Source organism: Petaurus breviceps, unplaced genomic scaffold (genome assembly GCF_028583685.1).
Source record: "Petaurus breviceps papuanus isolate PSGF00001 unplaced genomic scaffold, PetGlider_PUasm1.0 90681, whole genome shotgun sequence".
NCBI lineage: Eukaryota > Metazoa > Chordata > Mammalia > Diprotodontia > Petauridae > Petaurus > Petaurus breviceps.
Genome location: NW_027187307.1, coordinates 47,803 through 60,869, shown reverse-complemented (window position 1 = coordinate 60,869; position 13,067 = coordinate 47,803). Strand labels below are relative to the sequence as shown.

Genomic DNA, 13,067 nt, shown 5'->3' with positions numbered 1-13,067 from the left:
CAGGATTCTGAGACTGTAAATCACCAGATTAAAGTCATGGCTGGCTCTGCTCCTGTTGTGACCTTGGCGAGTTCTTTCCATCTTTGGGCTTTCCCATCCCTTTCTGTATGAGAGAGAGGTCATTAGGCTAGAAGATCTTTAAGCGGCCTTTTTCTTTGAGATCCTATAAATTTATAGCTTTAGTGGGGTTCAAGAAATCAGAGCTGGCTCCCTGGAGGGCGTGGCAGCTGACTTAGGGCCTTTAAGGGTAGGAAGACATCTACAGGCTAGGTGAGAAGGCTATAGGTTGGGCCCTAGGGAGATGGCGCTGACCCAGGTGCTGAGCCGGACTCAAGAATATGCGCAGGCGCAAAAGCAATAAAGGTTGGGACGGAGGGATGCTGGAGCTGGCGCAGGCGCAGGGGCCAATGGTCCCCGGAGGGGGCGCCATGGAGGCGAATGGAGGCCTTAATTGCAGACTTGCCCCGGCCCCAAGCTCGGGGATTCCACCCCCACCCGCCAAAGCCCCCCAGGGACCTCACTCACTCACTCTCGCCTGCTCTGGAAGGCGACTGCGTGTGCGGGAGGGCCTGCGGACAGGCCCCAGGCTGGGCCCTCGCAGCCGCTGCCTCCGCCGCGCATCCGGCCGCTGCTCTAGGCAGCCCGGAGGTCCGCGGGCCACCGGCCACCAGGGTTGGCTGCGCGCCTCGCGTTGCATAGCAACGGGGGCGGGCCGGGAGCGAGTGGGGGGGCTGCCAAAGAAGTGGAGAGGAGGTAGAGAATAAGAGAGAGTGTGAACTGGTGGAGGGGAAGAACAGGGGGCAGGGAAGAGAGAGGAGGGGGAGGAAAGAAGAGATCCACGAGGAGGAAGAAGGGCTGACCTAGAAAGGAGGGGGAGGGGACTGGGAAGGAGGCCATGTCACACTCCAGCCCTCTCCAGGCCTGATCTCCCTCATTAACCCCATCAGCCTCAGCCACTCAGGTTCCTACCCAATGGTTTAGCCTTCTTTTTCCCTTTCCTTGGAAATCTCGTGCTCCAAAATTTCTCGTCCGCGCCCCCCCCCCCCCCTCAGTTTCCAGAGCTTGGCCCAGGCCCACCCAAGCAGAAGTTGGGTAGAAGAGAATTACAGAATTTGGAGCTGGAAAGGCCCCAGGCATGTAAGAGACCTGAGATTCCATCTAGTCCAATTCATACTGGAATCCCCATATGGGAATCATGTGGCATCCCCAGTGGGGATATGCAGTCCAGTCCTCACTTGAAGCCTTCAAGGCCCAGGGAGCCTAGTTTTCTCCCCACCCCAAGTCCAAATCTGCTCCTCTTCACTGACGCTAGCTCAGCCCTCTGGGAGCCATCAGGAAAAGTCTAATCCCTCTTCTGTCCAAACAGCTGTCTTCAGTGGCTTGAAGGGCATTCACATTCTCCCTTGTGCCTTCTCTTCTCCAGTCTAAAACATCCCCATTTCCTTCAATAGATTCTCACATGGCCTTAGGCTTAGCTCCTTCACCCTCCTCCAGAGACTCCAACTTCTCACTGTCCTTCCTCTGAACTGAACCTGATGGGGGTCGGGATCCCAATAGGTTCAGCATGAATTATGATCTTATCTAAGGCCAGAAAACCTGCAATATTGTCTGGGAAGAATTCAAGGTCTCAGGCTTAATTGGAGTGAGAGTTGTAGAAGTTTATTGTTATGCTTCCATGAGAAGCAGGCAAGAGTCCTTTAGGGAACCTGCGAGTGAGAGGGGTACATGCTTTTACCTTTAAAGGGTAGGGCTGCCATTGTCAGGGCTGACCTGACGGGAGGGGCCTCAGTGCATAGACAAAGGTCAGAGCTGACCCAGAGGAGCATGTGAATAGAGAGTTTAGATTAGATTTGGGCCAGGCAGAAGGAGACAAAAGGCAAGGACAAAGGAGGGTGTGGGCCAGGCCTGAGAAGAAATGAAGAGATTAAGTAAGAACAAAGGGGTCACAGGGTGTTTCCTAGGTGGAGTGTGGGATAGGGAGAAGGGGCAGAGCTCAAGGATGGGAAAGGACAAATTGCAGTTACAACTTCACAACAACAATCTGACTGGTTTTACAAGTTGGTTTGACCTAGACCCCAGGTACCCCATCAAACCCAATGCTCTAAATATGTTCTAACAAAGGGCAGAGTGTACTGAGACCTTTCCCTCTCCCTCTCATTCTGCATGCCAGGCCTCTCAATACAACTTACAGCAAATGAGCTCTTTGGGGTTGCCATATCACAGTTACCTCCTATTGGGTTTGCAGTACACTAACATGCCCAGACGTTTGTACAACAAATGATTAAAGAGGTGGTATGGTTCAGCAGAAACAGCACTGGAGAGTCAGAGATGGAGAGTTACCTCCCACCTCTTAAATTTACTACCTGTGAAAATATGGTCAATTCATAACCTCCGGAGGCCTCAGTTTCTTCATCTGCAAAATGACAAGGTTGGACTAGGTGGCCTCCCTCTGAGGTCAGCTCATAATCTATGACTATTCTGTTTTGCTTTTTTTTTTTTTTTGAGAGCAATTGGGGTTAAGTGACTTGCCTAGGGTCACGTGGCTAGTTTTTGTGTAAAGTGTCTGAGGCCGGATCTGGACCCAGGTCCTCCTGACTCCAGGGCCAGTACTCTATTCACTGCGCCACCTAGCTGCCCCTATCTATGACTATTCTGCACTTGCGAAGTTGGGCTTTTTTTAACCCAAATACTAGCTAGAAGAGCCAACAGAAGAGTTGATTGGATTTATGCAATCCAACTCTTTTCATTTTACATATAAGGAAACTGAGGCCTAGAAAGGAGAAATGTTGATTCCAGAACAGGAGAGATGTGACTAATAAGAGTTCAGCTGAAAAATGTCTGCAGGTCTTCACAGACTCAAGATGAGTTTGGGGCAGCCCCAAAGCCAGGCACTCAGGGTTCTCCTGAATCTTTGGGTTCCAACTTCACTGCTTCTCAGCTTGTACTGTCACCAGACTGATCTTCCTAAAGCCTAGCACGGATCTCATTTTTCCTGATTCAAAAATCAAACTTGAGCGGCTCCCTACTGCCCATAAGACAAAGTCCAGACCTCTCAGGCAGACATTCACAGTGTGGCACCAATGTAAGCTTCCAGCCCAAGCTCTGAACCTCTCCATTGCATCCAAGTTCCCCTGTGTGGGTACTTATTCCGCCATGAAATGGGGTCGTAAGCTCCTGGAGAGCAGAGTTTGCATCCTAACTCTGTATCTTTGGCACCAAGCACAGGGCCTGGCAGCCAGAAAGCAGTGGATCCATGCTTGCTGAATGAGCAAAGGAATGAGCCAACTAATGGATGTTGGCTAGAAGCTGAGCAGATCAGGCTGGGAAAGGGAGAAGAACCCATTGAATGGGAAACAGTGGAATTTTTAGAACTGGAAGATGACAGAGATTAGGTAAGTCAATTCTACCTCATTTCAGAGATTCTTCTTTGGGCCAAGGGGAAGAACCTAAGACCAAAGCTAGAAGGGACCTCAGAGAAAAAGTTTCTATCTGTTCCTTTTACAGACAGAGAAACTAAGGCCCAGAAAACAAAAAATACTTGGCCCATGTGGATTTTTTGGTATGTGTTGTTTGTCTTTTTTTCTCAGTTGCTGTTGTTGTTGAGTCTTTGTGACCCCATCTAGGGTTTTCTTGACAAAGATGCTGGAGTGGTTTGCCATTTCCTTCTCTATCTCATTTTACAGATGAAGAAACTGAGGCAAGTGGGGTTAAGTGACTTTCCCCAGGTAATCCAGCTAGTAAATGTCTGAGGCCAGATCTGAACTCAGGAAGATGAGTCTTCCTGAGTCAAGGCCTGACCCTCTATCCACTGCAGCGCCACTTAGCTGCCCCAACTCTCTGTGGTAGCACACCAAAACTATCCATGGGGTTTTCTTGGCAAGGACATTGGAGTGTTTGCCACTCCTTCTGCAGAGCCAAAGAGAAGTTAAGTGACTTTCCTGAAGTCACACAGCTAATAACTGTCTAAGCCCAGATTTGAACTCAGGTCTTCCTGACTCCTGGCCTAGTACTCTATCCACTGAGCCATCTAGCCACCTCAAATGTAATTTCTCAATTACATATAAACAAAATATTTTTAACATTTTTTTTAAATTTTGAATTCCAAATTCTCTTCCTACTTCCTCATACCCCTCCTTGAGAAGGCAAGCAATTTGTATAGATTATACATGTGTAGTCATGTAAAACATTCCCATAGTCACCATGTTGCAAAAGAAAACAGAGCTGGTCTGTTAACCAATCTACCAGTAGTAGAGTTGATGGAGTAGATTTGAGCATTTTTTGGCTAGCTCTCCCAATATGCCCCTCTAAACAACTTTTTAAAGTCCATCAAACCAAATTCTGAGTGGGAAAATCAACAAAAAGTCACAGTGAGTCATTTTTCCAGCCCAAAGCAGCTTAAGACAACAGAAAGAGAGCTCTGAAGACACGTCTGTGGATCTTGGAAGGTGGCACCAGGAGTGCCCAGTATCCAGGGGTGGTAAGGGGCCTGAACACCTGGCCAGAAAGAGATTCTAGGGGACCCCTGTGCTAGTACTGGGTGCAGGAGCAGGTGCCATCTGGCAACTCCCTAGCACATTACCCAGTTCCAGATCACAGTTCCAGGGCAGAGAAAAGGGGTTTCTGTCGAGAGCGAGCAGGGGCCTACTTGGGTCCTTACACCAGAGGAGAAGAGATAGTATTTGTAATGTTCCTTACAATCCTTAAAACATGGCTGAAATGCTGGCAGTTATTCTTAGCTCTCCACTAGGTCACTGTGGCAAGTGAGTCCCACAGCACAGTACAACAAAACACAACACTGCACAACATGACCCTGCACAATACAACAAAGTACAAGATAGCACAGCATAAAATATCACAACACAGCACATCACAGCATGAGACAACCAAGCAAAACACAACAAAGCATAGCACAGAACAATGCAACAAAGTACAACACAACCCAGCACAGCATAACACAGCACAACACAGAACCACAGGTAAACACAACAAAGTATAAGACAGCACAATGTCATACCACGAAACAACACAACAAACAACACAACCCAGCAAAGCACAAGCATACCACAATAGATCACAACACAGTAAACCCAACCCAAGACAACACAATACAGAAGAGCATAACACAACAAAACAATGTAGCACAACCCAGCTAAACATAATACAACCCAACTAAACATAGCACAGCATAAAATAATAAGCACATCACAACGTAATGCAATATAACACAGCACAATATATTCTAGAACAACACAACACAAAACAATGCAACACAGCACAACAAAACAGCACTTCACATCACAACACAGAACAATAAGCACATCATAACACAACACAATTCAAGCATCACAACAAAGCACAACCTAATACACAATAATGCAACACAGCACAACAAAAAAGCACTTCACAACACAACACAGCATAACAAAGTGCAACACAATACACAGAACAATACAACATAGAATTTAACAATATAACACAACACAACAAGCATAGCATAACACAACAAACACATCACAACAAAGGACAACACAATACAGAACAATTCAACATAGCACAACAAAATAAAATAACTTCACAACCCAGCACAACAATCACATCATAACCAACACAGCACAAAAACACAACACATCACAGAACAATACAACAGCATAACAAACACATCACAACACAACAAAGTGCAACCCAACAAAGCACAACACAATAGAGAACAATTCAACATAGCACAACACAATCCAGCACTTCACAACTCAGCATAGCATAATATAACAATCACATCATAAGCCAACCCAGCACAACAAAGCATGACACAGAACAACACAACGAAGCTTAACAAAACCCAGCACTGCACAGCAGAAGCCACTTTCTCTTACCTTTTCCTCCTGCATCTTCAGAATTTCCTTCCAGAAACTTCCCCCACCCATTTTCCCTGGAGAATTCCCTTGAATTCTGATCTCCCCAAATTTAGGGGTGTGTGGCCTGTGGTCTGCTTTCCTCTTTTTTTTAAGCAATTGGGATTAAGTAGTTTGCTCAAGGTTACATGGCCAGTTATTTTGTGTGGGTGCCAAGTATCTGAGGCTGGAACTGATCCTGGGTCCTCCCGAATCTGGGGCCGGTCTTACTCACTGCGCCACCTCTTATCTATCCCAAATCCTCAGGTCGTGGTCCCTTCTCTACCCAAGTTTCCCACCATTTCTATCCCAGCAACTGGCTCCTCCTGGCTGGGGAGCATCTGAATAGTAGCCCTTTCCCCACTTGCCTCTTCTACCTTTTCAAGAATGAAATTATTATTAGGTTTGATAAAAGGAAAAACTCCCTGACACTTAAAGTTGTCCAGAAGCAAACTGGGATGCTAAAGCAGGTCAGGAGTTCCACTCTATGGAGATCTGAATCTTGTTACTGCTATGCTCAAGAATCTTCTATGGGTCCCTATTGACACTAGGATAAAGTTTGGCATTGAAAGCCCTTCCAATTGTGGCTCTAGCCAATCTGACCAAACTGATTCTGTTTTTGTTCCTGTCCTGAACTCTGTGTTCTATGGAGGCTGATAGGTGAACTAGAGCCACAGCTGGAAGGGCTTTAAATTCTGCTTCTGATACTAGCTGTGTGACCCTGGGCAAGTCACTTCACTGTCTGCTTAAGTTTTGTTATTGTCAGATGGGGACAATACTAGCACCTCCCTGCCAGGGTTGTTGTAGGGACTAAATGAGATAATAATTGCAAATCACTCTGCAAAGCTTAAAGCTCTATAGAAATGTGAACTATTACTTTTATTCCAGCCAAGCAAACATTTCAGCTGTTTCCCACATGCAACATTCTGGGCAGCCAGGTGGCGCCATGGTGCACAGAGCACTGGGCCTGGAGTCAGGAAGATTCTTCTTTCTGAGGTCAAATCCAGCCTCAGATACTTCCTAGCTGTGTGACTCTGGGCAAGTCACTTCACCCTGTTTGCCTCAGTTTCCTCATCTGTAAAATGTGCTGAAGAAGGAAATGGCAAACCGCTCCAGTATCTCTGCCAAGAAAACCCCCAATTTGGCCACGGAGATCAGATGAGACTGAAAATGCACCATTCTATTTCCTGATGCTTGGTCTTTGCTCGGGCTACCCCCTCCCCCATTCCTGGAATGTTCTTCCTCCTCCCCTCCTCCTCTTGGAAGCTCGATTTCCCTTCAAGGATCAGCTCCTTGTAATGGACAAGAAGCCTTTCTGCAGCCCCGCCCGCAGTTCTCAGCCCAGGCAGGGCCCCAGTGGGTTTGGATTGACTCTGTACATACCTTGCATCTCCTCATAGAGACCTTGCATCTACTTATCTGTGGACCCCTGGCACCTCCTGGTGGAATGGGCCAGGATTCTGTTTGGCATCTTTGTATTCTCAGGACCTGGCACATGGGAATCTGGCACATAGGAGGCACTTGAATTGCAGCTTCTTAGGGTCACAGCTGGATTTCATGGCTCCTGACGTCTCTTGGGCTTCTCTGTGACATGAAGGCCAAAAGAGAGAATTCTCACTTTGGAAGAGAGGGTCCCAGGTTCCTCCTCACAGTCTGACTAGCTGTGTGATTGGCTCGCCTGACCTCTGTCTACTTCTATTTTCACACTTCTAAACTGATGGAATTGAATCATTGGGGAGAGAACAAAGAAAGAAGCATTTTTGGCTTATTCGTGCTTGACCTATGGTTGAGCACTCCAATCTTACATCATTCTGATGAGCCACAGTTACACACACTGTGCATGACCCCAGCATAACGACGACGTCATTTTAGCCCCCTTCAAGCATGAAGGACACCCAGTCAACTGCCTAAATAATTCACTTGTTCAATACCATACCAATCAAACTACCAAAGCATCACTGTACAGAACTAGGATAATAACAAAATTCCTATGGAGGAAAAATAAATCAAGAATCTCAAGAGAAATAGTGAAAAGAAATGACAATGAAGGGGGCCTGTCAGTGCCAGGCCTCAAATTGTCCTACAGAGCAGTAATTATTGAAAACAACTTGGTGCTGGTTAAGACAGATCAGTCAGTGGGAGAGAAAAGATACACCCCTTACAGAAGTAATTCTAGAGACCTGACATTTAAAGTCCACTAATCAGTAAGAGCAAAGATCCCAGGAGCAGGCTGTCGAGACTTTTTGACAAAAACTTCTGGGAAAGTGAAACAGTAGTCTGGAGAAATTAGATTTTTTCCAACACTGTAGACAATGTACTAAGTACTTTACAATTATTTTATTACCACAACAACCCTGAGGGGGAGGAGTTGTTATGATCTCTTTTTTACAAGTGAGGAAACTGAGGCAGGCAAAGGTTATGTGACTTGCTAAGGGTCACATGGTTAATAAGGGTCTGAGGTCAAATTTGAACTTGGGCCCACTCTCTCCACTGCATTCTCCTAGCTGCCTCTTTGGGATCTAAAGTCCCTTCCAACTCCTAAGCTATGACCTTAAGATGGTAGAGGTGATGCTCTCTAAGCAGCCTTCTTGCCCTGCAATTTTACCAGAGGTTTCATCAGTAAAGGAAACTCCCTTTGAGGAAGCATGTCTCCACCATTACACATAGACAGCTGCTTGGCAATGTATAGTTCTAGAGAATTGCCTGTTAAGTGAATGCCCAGGATCATAAAGCTAGCATGGGTCAGAGGAGGGGCCTTTATATGCCGTCTCCCTGCACTGTCACACCCTCGGATAAGTGACCTTAGAGAAGTCACTCACTCTCATCTGTAAAATGAGAATATTGGAGCGAAAATGAAACTGAATATGGCGAATTTATAGTGACCAGCCTTGGCCCCAAAGAAGATATATGAGAAGCCACCTCCAGCTCCCCAAATCCTTTGAAGAGGTGGGGGTCTACTGGTGTGGAACACTGAATAAAAAGTCAGACTTTAGGGTTGATTGGTTTCTTGGTTCTAAGGGCTAGCCCCCCGGGAGGGATGCAGGGGAAATGGAGGCAGTATAGAGACAAAAGGCAGCAATCAAAGATATACATCATTTTACCGATCTCTAAACATCTCTCCAGGCAGAAGCAGCCCCTTTATGGGCTCAGCAGCAACAGCCAGGAAGCTCGCAGTGGTCAGGCCCAGCAGAGGGCGCTAGATCACCACAAAGCGACGAAATTGAGGTCGGAAGTGGGTGGAGAGAGCCACAGAGCTCCCTACACATACTTCCGGTGCCGTTCTAGGCAACTTGGAGGACTTTTCGCCTCGGTGGTGTGACTGCTGATCCTCTCGTTTGCATAGACTTGGGGAGAAGGAAACAAGACGGGCTTACGGGAGGGAAGTGCGCCAGATCGGGGCCCTTGGGAGCATCTGCCGCTGGCTTTCCAGGGAGTTGAGAGGTTCTCCCTGCAGCCTGGCATCGCTATTCCTCACTAGACTTAGATGGAGTCTAACCCTGGCTCTGCTCGTTACTGCCTGCTCATATAACCTTGAGCACGTCATTTCACTTTGGGGGCCACTCAGTTTTCCCTAATATACAGTATGGGAGTTGGACTAGGAATCATTCCCTGAGAAGGGGAACTTCAGGCAACTTGGAACTTGACCAGCCCCAGAATCCAAGGGCCACAAAGGAACTCAGAGATGGGCCCGGTTACCTGCATGATCTGAAAGAGTTTTCCCCCAACCGCACCAAACAATTAGCCATCATCACCTTGAGGGGCGGGGATAGCCCATGTCTGCCATCCAGGGACAGTTCTAGTTGAGAGCAGGCTTTCCCTGACATTGACCATAAATTGCCTCTTGGGAAATTCTCTCCTATTTGCTCCTCATTCTGCTCTCTGGGGCTAAGCCAAACAAGTCTATAGTCTTCCCCACAAAGGGCCTTCTGAGACAGCTACCGTGTCTTTCAAATGCTTTGCTTTCCCATGCTAAACGACCCTTTTACTACAAATTCTCATAGGTTTGATTCCCATGTGGGTCAGAGGCTAAAAGTAAAGCTGGAGGAAGAAAGAAAGGAAATGAGAGAAGGGGAGATGATGGAGTGGAATATGGAAGGAGGGGAACCAAGGAGGGAAGAGCCAGAGAAGGGGAAAAGACAAGCAAAAGATAGAGACAAAGTGGAAAGGGGGAGACAAAGGAAGGAGCAAATTTAAAAGGAAACAGACGTTAAGAGAAGGGCGAACACTGGGAGGGATGAGTGAGGGAAGAAAGAGATACACAGGAGACAGAGAAAAGGGGGAGGATATGGAAGTCCGAGAAACAGAGCAAGAAAGTGAAGAGAAAGAGGGGTGAGGACATAGCGACTGCCTCTTCTCCCTGTGGGACTGATGCTTCTCAGCCTCCTTCACTGGATCTGCCCACTAACCATCTGTGTCCCTCAAGACTCTGTCCTGGGTCCTTTTCTCTCCTTATCCACTTCTCCTTTCGATTTTCATGAATTCAGTGATCATGTCTATACAGATCTGTTTATGTAGCCCTGACCTCTCTCCTGACCTCCAGGCTCATTCTCCACATGCTCTGCAGATATCTCAAACTGGACAGCCCCTAGATGTTTTGTAACTCAACATGTCTAAAACAGAACTCACTAGCTGTCCTGTGTCAGCCTCAGCTCTTCACTTTCAGCCCCACCCCTGAGATCCAAGTTGCTGCCAAGTCATGTTGATTGTACCTCCCCAACATCTCTCAGATATGCCACTCCCATCACTTCCCCCATATTGGGTCTTCCTGCCTCAAATCTCTCATCACTCCACTCAATTATCCATTCAGTTACCAAAGTGCAGGTCTGACCATATCACCAGCATCCTACTCAATAAATTACAATGGCTCCCTATTTCCTCCAGGATCAAATATAAAATCCTTTTTTTTTTATCCTGGCCTTTAAAACCTTGTACAATCCAGCAACTTCCTAACTTGCCAGTCTTTTTAAACTTTACTTCCCTCTATATATTCAACAATCTAAAGAAACTGGTCCTGCTTTTTCTCACCCAAGAAACTCCAACTCCTGACTCCATGTTTTCTTGTTGGTGGTCCCCCATTCTTTGGATACTCTCCTGCCTCCCCTCTGCTTTTTGAGCTTCCTGGCTTCCTTCGGGTCTTAGCTAAAATCCCACTTTCTTTTCTTTTAAAAAATATTGTTTTGTTTTTAATATTCATCTGTACAAAATTTTGTGTTTTTAATTTTCTCCCCATCCTTTCCCTCCCCCGCTGCGTCCTTCCCAAGATGACACACAATCTGACATAGGCCACGCATGTAAAATCATATTAAACATATTTACACAATACTCATGTTGTAAAGAACAATTAGAACCAAAGGGAAAAACCACAAGAAAGAAAGAAAAAACAAAAAAGGAAAAATGAGTTGGCTTCGCTCTGTATTCAGACTCCATGGTTCTCTCTCTGGGTGTGGATGGCATTTTCCATCATGAGTCTTTTGGAATTGTCTTGGATCCTTGCATTGCTGAGAAGAGCTAAGTCTATCAAAGCTGGTCATCGCACAGTGTGGCTGTTACTGTGTACAATGTTCTCCTGGTTCTGCTCACTTCGGTTGTTGTGCCCAAACCCAAATCACATGCCACCTGATTTGGAGCCCACCATTAAGTCCCTTTATATTTGTCTTTGTCTCTATGCTACACCCTGTAATAGCTTGAAACATCTTAAGCATAGTCTTGGGTATTGCCTAAGGTGTAGTCCCCTAACCCCCTATTTCCTGAATTAGCATTCTGTATATCATCACTCTGTACAAGGATCAGTCCCGAGGTTACGGTACAAGTTTATCTTAAGAAGAGATCACCCTGTTCTGTTCCTGCTGACCAAGCAGGGTCCCCACACCCTCTTGTCTGTCCCCATCACCCAATGACCCTTCACCCCTTCACCCTCTACCCTGTTCTGGGAGGGACCCTTTTCCAGGAAAACTTGCACTCTTGTACCTTCAAACCATTTTCCCAAATTAGCCCTGAGCTATAGATCTAACCAATGGCAATTCTTGGCTTCTGTGCATCATTGCTTATGCCAGTTCCCCTCCCCAATTGTGGTTTTTGTGGTTTTAGCCTTTATAAGCACTGTATGTACCCCAATTTGGGGCTGCCTGATTTGAGTTTATACTCCAGGCAGTTGCGTGCTTAATCAATAAATCCACACCTCAATTTACCTTGAACCCAGGTCTCAGCTGGCTCTTATTCTCTACACAACACAGTCAGCCTCAGTTGTGAGTCTTTGCGGGTTTTTCTGAAATCCGTCTGCTCACCATTTCTTGTGGAACAACAGTATTCCATGACACTCATACACCACAGCTTATTCAGCCATTCCCCCACTGATGGGCATCCCCTCAATTTCCACTTCTTGACCACCACAAAAAGAGCTGCTAGAAACAAAAAATTCCACTTTTGGCAAGGAGCATTTCCTTCCCCGTTTGCCATACACATACACAGGACTGAAAAATGACTGCACAACAATAACTCTGTTTGTACGTAATTGTTCCCATGCTGTCTCCTCCATTTAGACTGGGAGCTCCTTGAGGACAAGAACTGGATTTGCCTTTCTGTCCCCAGAACTTCGCCCAGGCTCTGGAGTATAGTAAAGGTTTAATATAGGCTTGTTGATGTGTTGAGCAGAGAAGCCAGAGAGGAGACAAGGTGTGGGGGAGAAAAATCCCAGGAAAGGCAATGAGAAATGGAGATGGAGATGGGACAGCAGTTAAGGAGGAAGAGGATCCTCAGGACTTTCAAGCTGGAGAGGAATTTAGAGACCACCCAATTCATTCCCCTCATCTCACAATTGAGGAAGCTGAGGGCCTGGAGGTCAGGTGCCTTTTACAGGGTCACACAAAGTGTCAGAAGCAGGATGTGAAGCCAAGTTCTCTGACTCCAGAGCCATGGGCTTGCCACTGTGCCATGGAGTGATAGAGAAGCACAGAGAGAGGAGATAGAGAGACAGGTAGATGGAGAAACATAGAGGACGAGAGAGAGAGAGAGAGAGAGAGAGAGAGAGAGAGAGAGAGAGAGAGTCACATGGAAGACTGACACAGAGAGAGGGAGACAGAGAGAAGGACAAAGAGAGGCCTAAATTGGAGATGGGAGCAGGCACCCACATACACAGGGAGATTGGGAGCGCTGTAGACAGATACAGAGACAGAGAAACAC

General features: G+C 46.6%; 1 protein-coding gene across 5 annotated transcripts in view; it reads right to left on the bottom strand.

Annotated features, from left to right (window-relative positions):
- Positions 1-7,421, bottom strand: part of LOC138143909 (zinc finger protein 3-like) — a 28,764-nt gene extending 21,343 nt beyond the window's left edge. The window contains exon 1 of one of the 5 annotated variants that reach the window (XM_069065189.1): positions 7,272-7,421. The gene's annotated coding sequence lies outside the window, so the exon portion shown is untranslated. Of the gene's footprint in view, positions 1-525; positions 928-7,271 lie in introns of those variants that run through there. The other 4 variants (XM_069065186.1, XM_069065187.1, XM_069065191.1 and 1 more) reach the window with 4 other exon arrangements.
- Positions 7,422-13,067: the final 5,646 nt, after the last annotated feature.